At 38.7% G+C, this 20,471-nt stretch overlaps 1 protein-coding gene across 3 annotated transcripts in view; it reads right to left on the bottom strand.

Moving 5' to 3' along the window:
* RB1CC1 (RB1 inducible coiled-coil 1) overlaps positions 1 to 6,702 on the bottom strand; it is a 69,798-nt gene extending 63,096 nt beyond the window's left edge. For 2 of the 3 annotated variants that reach the window (XM_021555699.3, XM_021555701.3), the window contains exon 1: positions 2,015 to 2,090. The gene's annotated coding sequence lies outside the window, so the exon portion shown is untranslated. Of the gene's footprint in view, positions 1 to 2,014; positions 2,091 to 6,682 lie in introns of those variants that run through there. The other variant, XM_021555700.3, reaches the window with a different exon arrangement.
* Between the last annotated feature and the right edge of the window lie 13,769 nt (positions 6,703 to 20,471).

Raw genomic sequence — 20,471 nt, 5'->3', positions numbered from 1 at the left:
CTAATAACCCAAATCTGTGCTGAGCACAAGCCTAGAGCAACACAATTGTGGCTAAGATAGACTGCTATTTTACAATCTACAAAACACACAGCTGCTTGTACAAAGTGGACAACAATAATGGACTTCCAAAGCACAATTACGTCTATCTTACAATAATCCACTATCCCAAAAGATCCCATTTGTATTTCCAGCACTAAAACTGGCACAGCTGAAGTCCCTTACCATGTGTTATTCAGCAAGTAATTTTCTTTACTACTCTCAACACAATAAAGCCATTTTGAGTTCCATGTAGCATTTAGAGTAAGTACAAGTATATCCTCTGCACACTTTAATCTAAATTTAATGATGCTAGAATATCAAAATCCTTTCTTGTTAATATTTGCTTCTTGGCACAAAAGTTTGTCTTAGACCACAAGATAAGAGTAAAGTCTTTTTTTATGCACTTCATCTTCTAAAAATTTCCTAAGGTACTACATGCTAAATATTCTTAACATTCACTATTTAAATATACCATAATAGTATATGTTTTCATTATTATCATTATTCTGTAGTACTTCCATGATGTGTGGAGATTAACTTTTTAGAAGGGTATGTATGGGAGAAGACAAGAAGCAATAGTTTTAGACTGAGAGAATATAATTTTAGATCAGATATAAGGAAGAAATTCCTTACTGTAAAGATGGTGAGACACTACAACAGGCTGCCCAGAGAAGCTGTGGATGTCCCATGCCTGGAAGTCTTCAGGGACAGGTTGGATGGGGTTTTGAGCAACCAGGTCTGGCAGAGGGTGTCCCTGCCCATGGCAGGGAGGTTGGAACTAATGATCTTTAAGGTGCCTTCCAACCCAGGCCACTGTATAATTCTAATTCTATTTATAGTCTCAGCTATATAAAATTCAACTGTCTGAAATATGTTTTTCCTTTATTTTCATTTCTCCAGCATTGCTGAGGTACCTTTTACCATACAGTTAAACACACATCTCCAGAAATGCAAGTCCTTCCATAAAGCAAACAGCACAAACTACTTCTGACACACATATATGTGTGTCACATATACAAAGAAAATGATCCAAACATCAACCTCCTTGTTCTTTCCCACAAAGAAGTAAAGGTGAAAGCTTAAAATATGAACCATAAGAAATGTCACATTGCCAGGACATACCATGTAATTACCTCAGACAAAAAAAAAAAAAAAGTCACAAGAGGAAAAAAAAGCTATGGCTAGATGAGGTCTAAACTAACATTTCTGGGTTTCTTGAGAGCAGACATGACTTTTTATTTCATGTCTAGGTGATGTTAGGCAAGAAACATAAACATGACAAAGGTCAGCTCATTTAATTCTCCCAGCATTTACATTAGTATTTCTACCTCTGGATCACTAGCAGCCAGTACTCTTGGGGGTCAGTGAAGAAAGAAAAGCGAGCATGGATCCACATAACATCCTGAAAGCCTACTAAAGCGCCGCAAGAAAAAAAAACGAAGGGAAAACTCGTTACAGTACACATGCTTCTTCGGAAGCAGGACCAAGTAAACAACCGAGGGAGAGGCAGAACACCGTTTATAAACACACAACGCTTGTGCACGGTGCTCGCCCGGCCGCCGCCGACGGCGAGCACGGAGGCGCTGCCAGGCTGAGTCATTCCTTGTAGTAACTTCACACGAATCGCTCGCCCTGGCAGCGGAGCCCCGGGCAGGCAGGGAGCACCCCGGCCCGCCCGGCGCTGCTCCCCTCCGACGGCCGGCAGCCACGGCCTCCCGCAGCAGCTGCGCTGGGGTCACTCGGCCGCCCTGGAGCGGCTCCAGCGGGATCCCGGTCCTCCCCGAACCCCGCTCCGCCTCCTGCCAGTCCCCGGTCGCCCGCCCCACGGGTACGGCCCTGCGCCCGGCGCCGGGACCGCCGCCCCTCGCCAAGGCCGCCCTCCCGGTACCGGAGTCCCCGCCTTCCCCGCGGCCGGGAGGGGCTGAGCGGGGCGGCGGGGGGATCCCGCCCGTCGCGGGCAGCGCCCGGCACTCACCCCCGGCTGCCGCGCGGGCGGCGCCGCTCATCCTGCGGCGGTGGCGCCGCGTCCCCCCCGCGCCGCGCGGCCGGGCCCGGCGGCTCCGCGGGGCCGCGCAGCACCTCGGCGGGGCCCGCGGCCGAGCGGGGAGAGGCGGCGGGCCGGGAGAGACGGTGCGGCGGGGCGGGCTGGGCGGGCGGGGGGCCGCGGGGACCGAGCGCGGCGCCGCCGCCGCCGCTGTTTGTTGTTGTCGTCAGCCGCTTCCGGCGCGAGGGCTGCCGGGAGGGGGCGGCGCGCGGGAGGGACCGCGCGGCGGAAGCGGCGGCGGCGCGCGGGGCGGGCGGGCGCAGCCGGGAGCGCTCCGGCATGGAGCGGCTCCGGATGGAGCGGCTCCGGGCTGGAAGGGCTCCGGGCTGGAAGGGCTCCGGGGTGCTCCGCTTCCACCGGTTCCACCCCCGCTGCCCACGGCAGGGGCACCGTCCGCTAGACCAGGTTGCTCAGAGCTCGATCCACCCCGGCCCTGAATACTTCCAGGGATGTGTTCAGGATCGCCCCACCTCATCCGTGTGTAGCCAGTTCCATTTCTTCACCACCGTCACATTAAAGAATTTTTTCCTAGTGTTTAATCTAAATGTACTTTTTTTCAATTTACATACCTTCACCCTGTCCCTGCGTGCCTTTGTAAATAGTCTTGCCCCGTGTTTCCTCCAAGTTCCCTTAAAATGCTGGAAGGCCAGAATCGGGACACCCCAACGCCTTCTCCAGGCTGAGCAATTCCAATTCTTTCAGCCTTTCCTCACAGGAGCGGTGCTCCATCCCTCCGGTCAATCTGACGGCCTCCTCTGGACTCACTCCAACAGGTCCATGTCCTCCCTTTGGTGGGACCCCAGAGCTGATGCAGCACCGCAGCTGGGGTGTCACCAGAGCAGAGCAGGGGGGCACAATTCCTTCCCCTGACCTGCTGGCCATGCTGCTTTTGATCCAACCCAGGACATGATTGGCATTTCAAAGTTAGGCCCTCGGCCTTACCTGAGAAGGAGGCTTATTCAATTCCATTTTAATCTGAGATGACAAGAGATCAAAAGCTTAGAAAATCTACAGAGGGGTTTAAATAGCTCTCCTCTATGTTTTGAGTTTTATTGTAAAGAAGTGTACTGAAATAACTTATGTGCTTCATTGACATTTAGAACTGTAAAAAGAAATCTTAAAAAAAGATGGTTTCAGATGACAGTTTCTTACACTCTGCACAAACAGAAAAATGTCATCTTCTGCTAGAGAAACTTACCAACCACTTTTGCAATAAAATGCAAATTACAACTACAGGGATACTAGTTCCTAACAAACTTCTAGGTGTCACTTAAAGAAAGTGCGATCACCATGGGCAGTCCAGCCAAAGGTTGTGTCCATTTCCCAAACACACAGGAATTTTAAGACTAGAAGTTGAGACCTGCTAGCAATGATAAAGTGGAAAGAAATAAAAAGAGAAGGATTCATGGGAATCAAGAGCTCTCTGTCACTATATTCTTTTTATATTCTTTTTCCTGCCATAGGCATTGACTATTATTTCAACATTTAAGATGATGGCTGTTTGTATTTCCAGATGCGGGCAGAATTTAGCAACTGTTCAATTCATCCCTGTGCTAGTAAGTGAGGGTGGCCCCAGGTGCACTCACTGTCCAGGCTGGACTCCCATCCCCCAGGGAAGGGCTCTCAGAGAGCTTTCGACAGAAAGCAGCCCATGAGCTGTAGGGTGGGAACTGACCTCTTATCCGGTCTGAGAAAACAAAAGTAAACCTTGTACAGGTCACTTTTGGTTTCTGTTTTATTACAAGTTTCTTTAGAGGTTTAGCCCACAGAACTTTTCTTAGGAATGAGCACATTTCCACATAGAGAAGAGTAAATGTGAGAGGAATACAAGCAAGAGGCTTGTTTGATTCAGAGATGCAGGAGAAGATCACAATGCTGGCATCAAGGACATCCTCTAGCCAAGATCCCTTGAGAGCACCATACAGCTGGATTGTACTTTCTCTGCTGCCTCCCTTCACCTCTCCTTCCATAACATACACCATAGGCAGCAAAGCATAATGTTGTGGCCAGGCTATATTCAGTTATAGAATATTCTCTGCACATAAGAGGAGGATTGCAAAAAAGAGTGCAAGCATGCCATGATCCCAAGCACAGGAAGAATATATATATATATATATATATATATATATATATATATATATATATATGTATGTATATATATATATATATATATCAAAAGAGTCCAGAGGAGGCCACCAGGTTGAGTAGTGGGATGGAGGAAAAGTTGCGAGATTTTCCTTTGTTCATCCCGGTAAAGAAAAGACTTTGGAGTGACCTAATTGTGGCCTTCCATACCTTAAGGTGCTTCTCACAAGCTGGACCAGGCTTATGGTTTTCACAGTAAACTTGTGGTAGCCACCTCTGCTATGCTGGAGAGCTTCCAGGCTATGTGGAATCGTCACAGCCTGTCCAGACAGGAACTTCTTGGCCTTTTAAAAAAAGCCCCCAGTTGCCACCTTGTGGCATCCCATAAACAAGTACTCCCCAACTCTGCAGCTTGTTAGGAGACATATCCAAATTCTGAAAAACATCTGTGGCATGTCAGACTACAACAACAAACGGAGCTGGGAAGACATTAATACTCAAACAGATGTAATGGGAAGTATAATACAGAACAAATTGCATGCATGCTGTTGTCAGAAGTCAAGGAAAATACCCCAAAACTTTGAGGTTTGGTAAGCCTGAAACACAAATAAGTATCATTAAAATTCTCTTGAGGAGAAATTACTGAGAGTGACCTCCTGAAGTCTGAGAAGCTGAGACATTGGCAAGAGAAGCAGCAGCATCTCTTCAAACACTGAAGCGGCAGTGCCGACAGAGCTTTTAGTTTTCTGGCAAAGCACCTCTGCCAGTCAGGCTTTCAACAATAGCATAAAATGAGGCTTCAGGCACTTAAGCATGGTTCTGGTTTTTACAGCACATGTGGGACAACTGTTGATTGATTTGAGAGGCAGCTCAGGCAGGACTGAAGCAGGAACTTCAGATCTGTGGAGTAAGCAAAGTGCTGCTAGCAGAGCAGGTTGTTCTGGCTTGTTCTTGTAACATTTCATTATGTTGCTTCCTCTCAAAGTGTTCCAGAGCCGCTTCATGCCAAACAACTAATTACAGGGTTTTTTCATGAGCCTGTCTGAACAAAACCTAAAATTTAGCATTATATTCTATCCTAAAAAATAAGCCAGCATTTTATGTAGTTTTTACTCTAGAATATACAAAAAGAAAGCGTTGAATCAGGGTTACTGGGAATTCTTAACATTTTCAAAGTGCTGTACAAAATGTAGATTATTATTCCTTCAAGATGCCTTTTAGGATTCACGCATATATTTTTTCACATTCTGTAAAATAACCAAGAAGGTTGAAGGGGTTTTTCACTGTGTGCTTTTAATTCTGGGCACTAAATTTGGCATACCAAAGTATGTGTCTCTTAAACTACATATTTATGTAGCTGTAGTCAGAGAGCAAAAAGAACAGGCTGCTCTTTAAGGGAAATCAAACTGGGAGCCAAGGCTGGCAGCAAGGGGCACTGTCATGGACAAGGGGCACAGTCCCACAGTATCAGTGAGGTCTGGTGATTGTTTTTCCATACAATTGTTGTCTACACTCCTGTAAGGAGCCAATACTGTCAGAATTTATTTAGTTTCAAATGTACTTCAAAACCCACATCTTCCTATTTTCTTCAGCTCTGCTTGCCAGAAATTTGCCCTGTGTACTTCTGCTTCCCTTACTGCTGTGTCTTGGTTAAACCCCAGCCAGCCACCACAGTGCCACAAAGTTGCTTGCTCTTACAGTTCTGCTCCGCAGTGAGATGTGGAGGAGAAGCAGGAAATAATTGTAAAACACATGGGTTGAGGTAGAAACAGTTTAATGATTCAAATAAATATAATAATAATAATAATAATAATAATAATAATAATAATAATGAGACAATAAAAAGAGAGATAAATAAAACCTGAAACAGACAAGTGATGACTAAATCAGTTGCTCACCACCCACTGAGAGATGCCCTGCCCTGCCTTGAGCAGTGATTGGCCCCTCCCAGCCTCAACTCCCCCCAGTTTATATACCGAGCATGACATTCTCTGATATGGAACATCCCCTTGGTCTATTGGTGAGCTTGCCCAGCCATTCTCCCTCCTGGCTTCTTGTGCATCTGCTCACTGCTAGAGCATGGGAAGTTGGAAAGTCCTTGACTTGGAATAAGGCCTGCTTAGCAACAACTAAACCATCAGTGAGTTATCAACATTATTCTCACACTAAATAAAAAAACAGCACAGTACCAGATACTAAGAGGAAAATTAACTCTGCCCCAGTCAAAACCAAACACATTGCTATCTTCATCAATTTCCCTTGATTTTTGTTTTGTTGGAGTTTTATTGTTTGTTTTTTTGTTTTCCTTTTTCAAATACTAGAAACAGCTATATTCATTCCTCTGCTAGATCAGGCTGATGCTTAAAACCCAAGTTCCTTCCTTCTGTGTTGATGCTTTGTGGCATCTTGCAAAGTAATCTTCAACAAGTATTTGTTTTCCATTTAAGTCATCCTCCAATTAAACAACCCCTTCAGAAACCAATATTTTTTTAAAGGACAAAATACTGTTCTGACCTGGAATACGCAAAGTGAACAGCAGTCTCCAACAACACAAGTGCTCCTGCGTGTTTTGAGAGAGACTTCAAGAACTTCGATTATCCTTTAATGTAGCTTGGCACTCTGTGGCAAACGCCAAATCCTGTCTCATCTCTTGCTTCTTTTCGAGAGCTCTGACTGGTCCATAAGCAATCACTAATTTGTTTTTGAATGGTCAGTGACTAAAGAACAGCTGATGCCATTTTGAAAGCATGCCACTCCCTCTGACCTCATTACAGATCATTCCTAACCAGTGATTTTAACATTGTGTGGCTTCCTAATGTTTCAGTAGTTCTGACTACACAAGTTTTGAATTCATAAGTGATTTTTCTTGTTTGCTGCATGAACTTCTTGCAGGAAGGGAATAGTTCGATTCAGTTTAACATTCAGGTCATGAGATCAGTTCTTGGTCCTGTGGAGAAATGTGCAAAGGGCATTTAAATCTCAGATTAAAAAGTCAGAATGGACATACCCTCAAAAGTGTTAAGGACAAAAGCTCTTAAGGGAAAACACGCAGCCTGAATAATCCTGTAAAAATCCCTTGTTGTGCATGTTCATTTTAGAGTCTCCATTTGTGTAAGGCTCCTTCCAATACCACCACTTCTCAGCACTCAGATGATAATGAGTACAACGAGGTCAAACAAGCATTACAGTGCAGACTACATAGAACAACAGTAATACTGTTAGTAATATTTATAGAAAGTTTTAGCTGTGTAAGCATTACTGAATATTTAGTGTCACTGAGAATAGAATTCTCATCCTTTACTGTCTATCAGCTTTGTTTTTTTATATTAAAGCACTGAAGTCATGTTCATAGAATCATAGAATTGAAGGGAATAGAAATAGAATGGAAGGGACTTTAAAGATCATCTACTTCCAACCCTCCTGCCATGGGCAGGGGCACCTTCAACCTGACCAGGTTACTCAGAGCTCCATCCAACCTGGCCTTGAATGTTTCTAGGGATGGAGCATCCACCACCTCTCAGGAAGGTTATTCCATAATTTTGAAAACTTCATTGTAAAAAACTTCTTTCCTGTATCTTAGAGCTTTACTAAGGACTGGAGGTGGGGAGACACTAATGAGTATATTGTTATTAGTCACAGGTATGTATTCCATTTTTCCTCTTTTAAAGGGATTTACTCCCTCTTTCCCAGTCAGTGGGAACTTCACTGGACTTCTATGACTTCCCAATTATGATGAAAAGTAGCTCAGCCGCTTTCTGTACTAGTTCCCTCAAGACTCATGGATGCAACTTATCAGGTCCCTGCTCTTCTGCTACACCTGGCAGTTCATCATTCTTGCACTCCCTTCTTTTACCTTCTGCAACTCAGGTGGTGTGGCTGGAGCACTTGCCAGGGAAAACTGAGGCAAAAAAAGGTGCTGAGTACCTCAACCTTCCCCCTATCCTAGGTAACCATCTTTCCCGTTCCCTTCTGGAGAGGACCCACATTTTCCCTAGTCTTCCTTTTACTGTTGTCCTTGAGATCCCTAGGCAGGTTTAATTCTTTCAGGGCTTTAGTTGCCCTAACCTTATCCCTGGCTGCTGGGACAATTTGCCAGTATTCCTGACAGTATTCCTCATTTCCACCCTCTGTAAGTTCCCCTTTTCTGTTTTTGTCCAGGAGCTCCTTGTTAATCCATGCAGGTCTCCTTGTTCATGTATAAAATCATACTTTTAAAATTTAAGTTTAATTTCTGCTAACAAAAAGTTATTACATATATAGATATTTCAGTTGAAGAAGTTATACCAGGAATTTATTTGGCCTCTACTGCTAGAAGCTTGATGTATTTTTCTTTTTACGCTCATGAAAAAAATATACTGTCCCCATTTACAAAATAGCATTATAATGATCTTTCTGTTCACAGATGACATACTCTGATCTTTTCATCATTTGCATCACTCACTCTCCTGGTCTGTAGCCATAAAGACAGAATCTGTAAAGCAAGAAGCTTCAGCTTCTCCCTTAGCCCTGCATGCCAGCAGAGGTGTCTCTCACTGTAAGCCATGGAACAGTATCTGAATCCAGATCCAAATGGCAGTACAGGATCCAATGCCAGGAGCGGATTTTAGACATCTCCAGCTGAAACCACAGGCCACAAGCCAGCCAGCATCACAGCAGCTGGCCTGGAAATGTACCTCATCAGGCACTCCAGAGAGTTAAACTCAAGTGCTTCTAGACTATGTCCACTCCTTCTATATTTAGCTTTTAATCTGCAGTCTATTTTTAGAGGTTAGAAAAGTATGGGTATATTTAATCTGAGTCACTAATTTAGATTTGGTTTTTTTAATATATTTTGTTATTAAGTAATAATTACCTTTTTAAAGTAAGCATCTAAATTCCCCTCCTCTTCCCAACCTTTCTAGTAAGGCAAACTAGAAATTCTAAATTCTAAATTCTAAAACTTTGTTTAATATGTTCTATTAATATATATAAATAAACTGCAAAGAGCCTTAAACCAAATAAATAAAACTCACTTTGCCTATACATAAAGATAAATTGCTAACTGAAAATATAATCTATTAACATTTTGAATGCTATTTGTCCTTTGCTCTACTAACTTATAGTATTCAGTCCTTTTATTTCTGAATGGAGTAGAAACAAAACCGTCTTCCTTTTTTTGCAGCTCCCAGGGTTTCAATTCAAAGAATTAGTCACTGACCTCAATTTACAGAGTGAACTGAAATGATGAATTGAGTACACTGAAACAGTGATTCTTTGCATTTCCAGAAGAGACTATACATTTCAAATATTCCTAAATACCTAGCTACATAATTTTAGATTATACTGTAGGAGTAGACTAATTCAAACTATGTCTTAAATCATTAAAAAAAAAAAAAAGAAAGAAAGAAAAATGACTATTCTGAGTGCAGTTACATTCATTACTCATTCTTAGGAACTTTTTTATATTCATTGATGAGCTCAGGCGTGGGTGCTGGTAGAGTCCTCTTTCAGAGCTTTGCAGCTTTGGAATCTGCTCTATACTTGAGCTTTCCAATACAGCAGCTCAGATGGCTGCTGGTTTGATTGCATCATTTATGTTTCCTATGCATTTTAAAAGCATGTATAGACTGTTCAAATCTGTGTAGAAAGGGAATTCTTTAGATAGATGTAGATTGTGGTAGACTCTTTTGCAGTTAGAAATACCAAGGTTTTTAAATTATTTTCTTTTGAAAATAAACAACAAAAATTTTCTCATTTAGGATATTTTTATCCCAATGTATGAAAGACAACCAAATATAAACTGACACATGCAAATCTCTGGAAATTACTCTCTTCTACTGAAATAAGCCAGTTAGATCAATACCTGCCTAATTATTTGAGCACAGGAAAGAAAGAATGAAAAACTGTCAAAACTGTAGGGCTGAGTCTGGCTCAGTGGAGGGCCTGGCAATGTACATTTCCAGGCTGAGTGCTGTAATGTTGGCTGGCTGGTGGCTTGAATTTTCAGCTAGAGATGCTCAAAATCCTGCCCCTGGTGCAATATTCCTGCTTCCTTGAAGACTTGTTTGGAGTTTTGATTTTCTTTTTTTTTAAAAAACTCTAGGTACAAAATCAGATTTGTACATAAAGCTTAGCATTGTTTCTTATTTAGCAAGGAAGAAATTAACTTCAGTAACCAGTATGTGCTTTACTCAAATGCATAATTACAGTCAATTAACATTTACTGGTTGGAGTCCATTTTCACAAAACTTTTCTGAGCAACATTTACTGTTCTTCATCCTTTTATCTGTATTAACTGAAATGCACCATTGGCGTCATAAAGAAAAAGCGTGTTGTAGACATCAGGCTATAGATTAAGCAGTTTTATCTATATGCCCTTTTTGAACATTTCCCTAGCATTAATACTAGCAGTTTTCTGAAGTTTCCTGATTTTTCTGATTTTCACATTTTTATTGATACTGACTTTAGTGAACCTGAGCGTAAAACCCAAAGTTAGCTCAACTTACTTAAATTCCATCTCTGTCCAGTCACTTTCTTAATTGGCAGCAGATAATTTTCATGTCACTAATAGTTTCAGCCATCTGTTGTAGGCTCAATGTTTAGTTCTAGGACTACAGGGAAAAAAAGAGCGACTAACCCCTGCCTTGACTGGCTATGGACCGTGTTTAATAGCTTCAAGTTCAAATTACTCCTATCCGTTTCTCTTTTCCTCTGTTTTGTTACATAATACTGATTAGATTTGTTACTGCTGCTGTTTAATTTCTAACTGTATTTTTATATAAGTGGTGAATCTGTAAAATCTCTTAGCAGTAGTTCTCTCTAGATTGTGAAATTTGGTTTTTTTATCTGCTTATTAAATCCATTTTGAGATACTCAATTTTCATCTACATTTTAATTTGTAAGTGTGTTTTCAATTAATTTTTCTCAGTACTTTGATATCTGGAAAGTTAGTCAAAAGTAATTGCCAAGTTTACATATGTCCCTTGACCTTAACAAAATATATCTGTTTTGAATATAAAATAAAAACTGTTGGTGGTCATTGAACGGTCACAAAGACTGTTAATCTAGATTTAGCTAAAGATTAAATTGGTAATGGTTTGTTTCCAGCTTAGTTATGAGGTTATTTTTTTAAAGAAAGTGCTGGATAAACTGTCATAAAAATTTTGTTCATTATTTCTCTACATGCTAACTCAATTTATGAGTTTGCTTAGGATGCAGAAGAGGAGAAACCTTGTTCTGTCCCAAATGCTTTTTATAATATGAGCCTGCTTAAGTTTCAGTTTCCTTTGTGCCCTCCAATGCCATGTAGAAATTCAAGAATTTCATGCAATTATCTGTAATTTAGAAATTCTCCAAACTATCATCTCAAAAAGCCTTTTTTCCCCCCACCCAGCCTTAAGGTCACTGTGCCTATTAACTTTTTCGTGATGTATGTTCTAGCATGAAGGGGAGTGCTTTGTGATTTTACTGCAGGCAGCTCGTGTAAGGATGAGCACACACTGCTAGTGGTCTATAGGGGATCTCAGACCATCAAAGCAGGGGGGAACTTGCTTTACACAAGTGTAGGAAACACGTGTGGCTCAGGCAAGGCTGCAGAGCCAGCGAAGGGGATCCACAAAGGGCCAACCCAGCCTGAGCTCCGTGTTCTTGCACCTATGGCACCGCAGTGCTGCTATCAATTTACAGCTAGCAGAGTCAAACCTGTGGCAGGAGGTTTTATGGTGTCTAACTACAGGATTGCATTTCTGAAAGTCAGTGATAAAAATAATCTCAAATCGCAGATAAAGATTGGCTAGACTGTTGAACTCTGTAAAAAACCCAACATATCCACATTGATATAGAAAGTAGCAGTAAAATGGAAGCATTTAAACAAAACCAAAGTGTTAAAGAGCACATGAAAACTCTTATAAGGAACAACTCAGCAGTGTGTTTAACATTGTTGTTAGAGACATAAAAAGAAGAAAATATTAAAAAGAAAATAAATGAGGCATGAATGAGAGTAAGCAAGATCCAAAACTAGAATTAAGCACAGAAACATTCCTCTCTTCAGTGCTTGGTGATGAGAGGAAGCCCTGGAAGATCACTTTGTAATTTCAGTTCAGCTGTGTTTGGGAAGTTCCCCTCAGTTGTCAGGTAACCCACACAAGGATTTCACAGCAAATTTCATCTGATCTTTTTAACCATTCTGCTGTGGCAATTTGTCCTTAAAAACATTTTTTCATAATTCACTGAAGCTGTAGACTTTTTTGTTCAATATGTAGCAGAGAAAAGAAAAAAATCCTGCTTCTTAAATAAGTGCAAAAAAATAATCTAAAAGCAAGGTCTGAGCTGTAAGAGTAAGGCCAAGAATTCTGTGGTTTTACCAAAGACAAGTAGTGCATTTCCTCTCAAGCCTCAATGGGCAATTGGTTTAGGTCCCAGTACTGTCATTTTATAATTTTATAACTACATTTGTGTGTGGAGGCTTTTTCTGCTCATTCTCATGGCTAATAAAACCAATACACCACATGGACATTTGCGTGTGGAGGGGACAGTAATGGCATGAAGATCATCTTAGAAAGCAGCACTGATTTGTCCCTTCTCTGCAAATTATCCAAAACGTTTGTCACATATTTTGTATGCAAAATAGTATGAAATATAATATCTTCTTATTTACTCTTCCTCTTGAAATTTCATTCACTGTCTCCTGCTCCCCTTGTCCTACTTGCCCTGGGCTTATAAACCAGCCACAGTGGCATTTCGCCTGATACATAATCCTTGTTCTTGAAACAGGTGCAAAGAGTACAGAAAGTTACCCATGATATCATCAGATGCAGGCACTTCCAACTCAAACAAGTAAACTATTTTTTTTTTTTTAACTGGAGAAATAGCAGAGTATTTCTGCTGCTGTTAACTTTACGTAACAGACAAAACATTTTATTTGTAAAGGAGCTTCTTGTGTGCTGCATTAGTAACTGAATAATTCAGTCTAAAATTCCCTGGATGCTCCATGGGTGCTGTGGTTTATTGCTAGCAAGAGTATTTTGCAGTACTGAAACCATAACACTAGAGGTCATTGCTAGTCTTTACATTTTTAATCTGTCTGAATGCAAGTGTTGGGAGCTCTCAGTTTGGTGATAGGAATTGGTTTTTAAAATTCTCGAAGCATGCATGGCATGGAGTATGGCTTGTATCAATATCCACTCTTGATGTCATTGTTTCATAATGGTTTTGGATTTTTTGAGATATATTTTTTAAATAGTTCCTGTATTTTATTTTTTTTTAGGATTTTTTAGGAATAAGACAGACATCCCAGAAGAGACAAGAAAATATATACATTACAAATCACAATGGTCTTAACAACCTGCATGCTACTCCTTTCTCTCTAATTCATTCTTAAGTATTTTTCAAAAGTCTCATTTAGCAAGGATGGATTTAGTTTTTGGTATTTTTCATTAAAGGACAAAATTAGGAATAACTCCTGAATTCCAATGCAGAATATCATATGTAGAATCCTTTGTGAGGCTAGGAGAGTTTTCAGAAAGTTTTTTTAAGTTTATTCTATATCTTTTACAGTTTATTCTATTTCTTTTACAGATTGAAAAGTTGTCTGAATTTTTTTTACTATTTCCAAAATACTATCTATATCCCTGAATATTTCTAATGCACTCAAAAACAGCAAGCAGAAATTTAGAGGTCCAATGCAGTGTGACATCAAATGTTCAAGTACTGATAAAGAGATATTTTACTAGATACATATACTTAATTTCACAAAGGGTTGAAATCATTTGAACTGCTTAATGGATTCCAAGTTATGTTGTAATTGAAAATTACCATGTTCATAATTCAAAAATAACCATAGCAAAAAAAAAAAAAATTTGTAGAAAAAATTGTTTTCTTACAGAAAATGAGTTACAGTACTTTCAGAACCTTGAGCTAATGAAATTTTTTTATTTACTAAGTGAAGAAATAGGAACTGTTGTTTTGTTCACAGAAAACTGGTCAATGTTATTGGTTATTTCTAGAAACAGTAAATACAGGAAAAAATTAATTAAGAAAAGTAATATTAAACTTTATCTTCCTTATTTTAAGCTAAATATCTTAATCAAGAATGATGAGTTTACATTACTCTTCCACTAACTGCCAAATTATTATTATAAAATTAAATTTTTGTGAGGCCTTTATTTTTTTTCAGTCTTAAATTGTATGGACACCAATACAGATTCCCTCAGATGAATCTGCAATAATATTTTTTCCCACTTTTCAAGAATGAGAAGATGGATATGAATTCATTCTTTGTACAGTTTTAAATCAGTGCAATTTTACCTGTTCTTCAATTATCATTATTATTATTCAAAAATAATTGGTGGGGTTTTGTCTTTTTTTGGGTTGCTTTTTTTTGTTGCAAAGGAAATTTCTTTAGATATTATTTTTTAAAATCAACCATTTATTAATATTTTTATATTAATAAATTGCTCTTATGTAATTTTTGGTTACTTAGCTTCACTGTACTGCCTATTGCCATTTAACTAACATTTATGAAGTGAACAGGTAATGAAATTTGGCATCAAACTTGCACTTAAGAACAGATATTAATGCTCTGCATTAATTTTGTCATTTTAAGTATCTGGTGCCATCGTTCCTTGAGGTCAATTTTACCAGAACTAAATAGATTAGCATCGTCACAGGTTATTCATATTTATTTTTAAATACTGTTTCCTTTTGGATGTGTGACTGTAGTCCTCACTTTACTCAAAATAACTTGTGCAGTTTTTGAATGTTGTGAAAAGAAAACTGAATTTGGTCACGTGGCTGTGGCAAGAACATGTGGGTAGAAACAATAGTTTCATATGAAAATTAATAAATATTTCCTTGAAAAGGTGATCAGATACTTTCAGTGCAATATTGGTAATTAAAATTATAAACATGGGTGTTTGTGGAGAGTAAGGCTCAAACATATAAGCTATGAATATGGTTCTATTCTTCACTGTGCAAACTGAAACACTCCTCACCAAAATATCTCACAAATGCCCTAAGAGAGTTTGACTCAAACCTGCCACGTTTACTTTCTTGCTATTTTATGTAGAAAAGATGAACAATTCATGGGAACATATGAAATATATTTAATGCATGTTCTTGTTTAGGCAATTAAATTCTGAGTTGTATGTGGGGGGGAGCTTGGAGGTTTTATTTAGCAGTATATTTTAATGGTTTTCTTCACTTGCTACTTATTTCCTCTGTTCAAATTGACAGACATATTTTGACTGCACTTTCCTGTAGCCCTTAAAGCCCTGATACAACTGAGACCTGAAATCCCTGCTCCACTATGTTCTGTAATGGTATTGGTCTATAAAGCTCTGTATTTCCTCTCCATTTCATATTTCCATTCTGGCCATGCCTGTTCAGCAGTATAGACTTTTCAAGATTGAGTAACTAGAGGGACAGAAGTAAACCTTAGGAATTACTTTCCAATTAAAAGTTTTTTAATTAAGTTGGGAAAAATTAGTATTTAATTCTTCTGTGCATTCTTGAATTATTCTTCTTCAAGCACTTGCAGAAAGTATTTTTGTACACTAGATGACAGTGAAAGATAGTAATTGCAAACAATATTTTGATAATTGATAATTGGAAACATATTCTGTAACGTTATCTACTATGATCACTGATTTTATTTATGGTGTTATATATTTTGTATATAAAAAGGAATATTATTGATGTTGTCAGTTTTGCTTAAATATGTTTTTGTTTTAGTATTTTGAATGGTAATGGCCTAATTTTATTTATTTTCTTAGAAAATTGTGGCATGTTTAATTCAAAGATAAACAGGATTACTTGTTTTGTGACACAGCTAAGAGCTGAATTTGTACAACAGAAGGACAGGACCCATACTGCACTTTCATTTCATATTAGACTTGAAAGAAGAGGTTGATAATAGAAAAAAAAAATAAAAGTGATTGTATGAAGAGTAAAGAAACATTCTTTTCATTTCCAATTACCAGATCTTGATAAGGCAAAAGAGTTGTTTCTTATACTGCATGACTATTTCTGAAAATCACAGCTTCTGGGTGAAGTAAGCTTGTGCTTTGGCTCAAGGTTATTTTAAAACTAGATGTCCATCTCTGAAATTAATCCATTATCTGAAATCTTAGATGTTAAATGTCTACATCAACTCATGTTAAGGTACTATTCCGTCATTTCCAATTTCCTTTTTCTTCCAACTCACAGCCAGAGTTAAGAGAGCCATATAAATGCAGAGGATACTTTGGTAAAAGATCTGCTTTTGAATTCTTTATTCAGTCAAAAAAAAATTTCCACTGTGTATGTAAGGAAAGAAAACAAAATGTTGCATCACTGACAGTCTCATCATTAAGGACTTGGAAAACTAGATTATAACAGGTATTTTATCTATTAATTCAAATGCAACAAAACTCAGAGGTCTGAAAAAGCATTCATCTGATTTTTTCTTGCTTTGAGCTATTCCTGCTATCAATAATAAATCCAGTGTAATAATAGATGAATAAAAGCACACTTTTTAATAAGCATCTTTGGAAGGAGCAAAATAAAAACAGAATACTTAAACATGTGGCAAAGTTGAGGAACTGGCAACATATTTCTGTTTCAGCAGAAAACAAGAAAAAGTAATAGGGCAGACAAAAGAAATATGCTGTTTACAATAAAAATGGAAAAGTTATATAAATCTGTGAGAATGGGACTCTGCATTTTAGATGGAGGAGATAGCCTACCAGAACTTAATTTTAAAAATCAGGATGCCTTTTGGTAAATGGAGACAGTATGTTTTGGAAAGTTAAATTGAAAACACTAGTTAACAACCTTTGTTACAAATATATTGCTGGCACTGAAAAAGGGAGCCTTCTCCAGAGATTGAATCACAAAGCCTTTTCCAGGTCTCAGAAGACTTTGGAGTGTTTTGATATGAGACCCAGGCTGCCTCTGGAGAGGTGGATCTAGACTGTAGAGGAAAACACAATTTCCAATCTTATTAAAAAGTGACAAATTTACACCCAAGATGTATTTCAATAATATTGAGGTTTTTATAAAACATGGCCTAGAACAAATGACAAACAGAATTATCTTCGATTTCTTCAGTGAGTCTAAATCAACATGTGAATGAAACTATGTTCTTTTTTAACATACCACATGATTTAATTGGTTTCAGGATAGTGGAGTAGTATATTGAGTACAATACAGCAGTATGGGTTGTCTTGATAGTGCAAAGAGCTCCTCATATCCAGCAAGGAGTTCTTACTGTAGCACAACAAATAATCCGAATGTGATGGGTGAATTGCTTCATTACTGTCACACTCATGTAAGGTTAATGGTAAATGCTTATAAAAATGCTGATTTAAAAAGGCAGCTAAAAAAAACTGAAGGGAGGACTGGTTATTTTCAGTCAAGGAAACTTTAAGGCAGAATGAAACATGATAAACCAGTGTTGCCCCTCATTTTTCTCTCTGAACAGTAAGTGAAACTAAACACAGAGATATCCTTCCAAGCCACATACTATTTTGCAAGTCAGTGAGGAGTCCTTACAGAAGTCCCCTTAAGAAGTCTTTCTGTGTTCAGAGGTAACCTGAAAATGGTGATATGGTGTTACTCCAGGGCTACAGGCAGGCACAGTCACTGTCTGGATAGCAAATAATATGTGCCAGGGATTTTTGCCTGGTAGTAATTTTTTTAACCTTTTGCTCAAGTTTTACTTCACAGACTTTAAGAAGATAAAACTGTTAAACAGAGTCAGGAAATGAAAATGGGAAATGAAAATACAGTCCTGCTAGTTTGTGTCATCATTTGGAAAAGATTCAAATTGAAGGCATTCCTGACATAATGCTGTTGTAGGTATAGAAGCAAGTTAGACACAGAAAAAGAAATGGTTCATAGATAATGCACAGAATAATGCTAAATTCAAAAATTTTTATGCAACCTTTATAAAGCATAAAGTATCTTTTGGCAGAACAGGAAACTTACTATGGCATGGACATACAACCTTTCATTTCTATATATTTGTGATTTATAGCACAGTCCCCTGTGGCATTTTTTATGACATATATTCTCAGAGAGACATTCTGAGTCTGATTTATAAAACTGCTGCAGATACTACTGTTTTATAAATGACTGGGAAAACCATCACTCATTCTTTATTTCAGGTGCTGGAAATAATTGTGGGTGTTTCTCTCCAGACTCTTCCCCATAGACCGTTTCCATGAAGAGGGACTGACTTGCATTCCTTACTACAATTAGTGGAGATTAACCACTTGTTTCAATAAGGTCAAGATTACATTTTTATGAAGACATATATTCATAAATATCAGTGTAATGCAGTACAGTAGTGCCTGTGTCATAGTTTTAAAAAGATAGAAGATATACAAACCCCTTCATCTCTGAGGCAGACTAATTGCAAGCATAGTACGTGGTGCGCCAGTGAGATTATAGAGATAGTTCAGGGAAGTTTCATATCTGCAATTGATACCTTTATCTGATAAATCATCACTGACAAAATGTGTCACTGGACAGTGACTCACAAAGAGTAGACAGATTGTGAGAGCTCTAATGTTAGGTTAGCTGAAGGCAGTGTTTAATCCATTTTCAGCAGTTCTAGGGAGGCATTTATTGCTTTCATTGACCTTATCAGAGTGATTAAATGTAGCCATTTATTACTTTCCTGGGAAATAGGAGATATCCTCTCTGCTTAACTTGACCTTAGAATCACAGAATATTTTAGTTCAGAAGGGATTTCTTGCCCTATCCAGTAATCTTTTGGATATCTGCAAGGATGTAGATTTCACATCTTTGGTTAACATATTCTGGTGCTTAACCACTCTCATTTTCACTTTTTGTTTTTCCTTGTACCTTGTACCAGAATTTCTCCTGCTACTACTTGAGAGTACTGCCTGTCATTCTATGCACTGCAGAGAAGCTGGAGTAAGACTCTTCTATAGCCTGTATTTATGTAGCTGAAGACTAGTTACATTTTTAGTCTTCTCCAGCCTGAAATAAGCCACCTTCTTTAGTGTCTCCTCATATGTTAAACTACAGCATCCCAGCCAGGTTAGAACCTTTCTGCTGGACATTTTACATTGTCTCAGACTCTCTTTTGTACTGGGGAGGAGGAGGACACAGAAGAGGACTGACTTAACCCTTGCAAATACTGACTAGAAAGGAGTAATCACGTCCCTTGATTTCCTGATTCACTCTTGCTAATGCAGCCACACCATCTCTGCAGGGGAACACTGCAACCTCACCTAAATTCTTGTCTACCATCATCCCAGGCCATTTTCTGCAGGGCTAATTCCCTCTCAGCCAGAGCCAAACCTCTACTCCTGACTTAATTGGGACTGCACATCCTTTATTACAAAAAGGCAATAAAGCACACTAGTTAATTAAGAAATAAGGTAATAAAAATATTGTATTTGTTTAAGTAAGCCAGCTCTAATTGAGATTCTGAAATACTACCTCATTCTTGTACTGGACTTTTTCAAATAATTTTCTGGGTGATAAAAGAGCAGAGAATTTTGCAAAAGAAAATCAGATTTTTCTCCAAATTATAGATATGAAAATCTTCTAATTTTAATTTCAGTGTCTTGACAAATCATGAATATTAATGACAGTGGGAAGTTTTGTTACAGAACAGTTATATTTTGTTAACTAGATTTCATAAATACAGCTTATTTTTCCTGAGAATAGAAATTGCATTATTTAAATGAAAACTTTGAGTTTTAGTTCAGCAAATGTGTTAAGGCAGATTTCAGGAGCTGTAGATTGTCTTGTAAAACATTTATTGGAACCAAGCCATGTGTTTGTGGTTTAGCATGTAAAACCTCAATTTGTATCAAGCCAGCTGCTCAGCAACAAGGCTGTGCCATCGGTTGGGTTGGTATAGCAACAAGTGTTTGGGAACCTGAATAATCTTCCATTCAAACAGCAGCACCTTGGAACTGTGTCAGAGAGAAAAGCTGCTTTTCTGCAGGAGATGAGACCATGGTAATGGAAAAACCAAGTAATGTAATGTGCATATATAAAGGCACAACACTTCCACTGATTAGATCCATACTTTTGACTTAGCAAAAAGTGTGAAAGTTGAAAAATTTGCTTGAGTTACTGAAACACTTAACACAAGGAACAGCAAGAGTTTTGGTGCTAGAGCAAATGCACTAGAAATTCTTCCTAGTGGTATCAGGCCAATAAATTCACTCAAGCCCATAGTTAATTCTTTCCAAATTTGTGCCTGCATGGAAGTACTTAAAGCTGACCTGCAGGTTCAAAAGCAGCCACATCATGAGAAATTTAAAAATTGTACTGCAACTGTGACAACTTGTTATCTTCATTT

Source organism: Lonchura striata, chromosome 1, assembly GCF_046129695.1.
Source record: "Lonchura striata isolate bLonStr1 chromosome 1, bLonStr1.mat, whole genome shotgun sequence".
Classification (NCBI taxonomy): domain Eukaryota; kingdom Metazoa; phylum Chordata; class Aves; order Passeriformes; family Estrildidae; genus Lonchura; species Lonchura striata.
The sequence above is the reverse complement of the archived record's forward strand: the minus strand, read 5'-3'. Positions and strand labels throughout refer to the sequence as shown.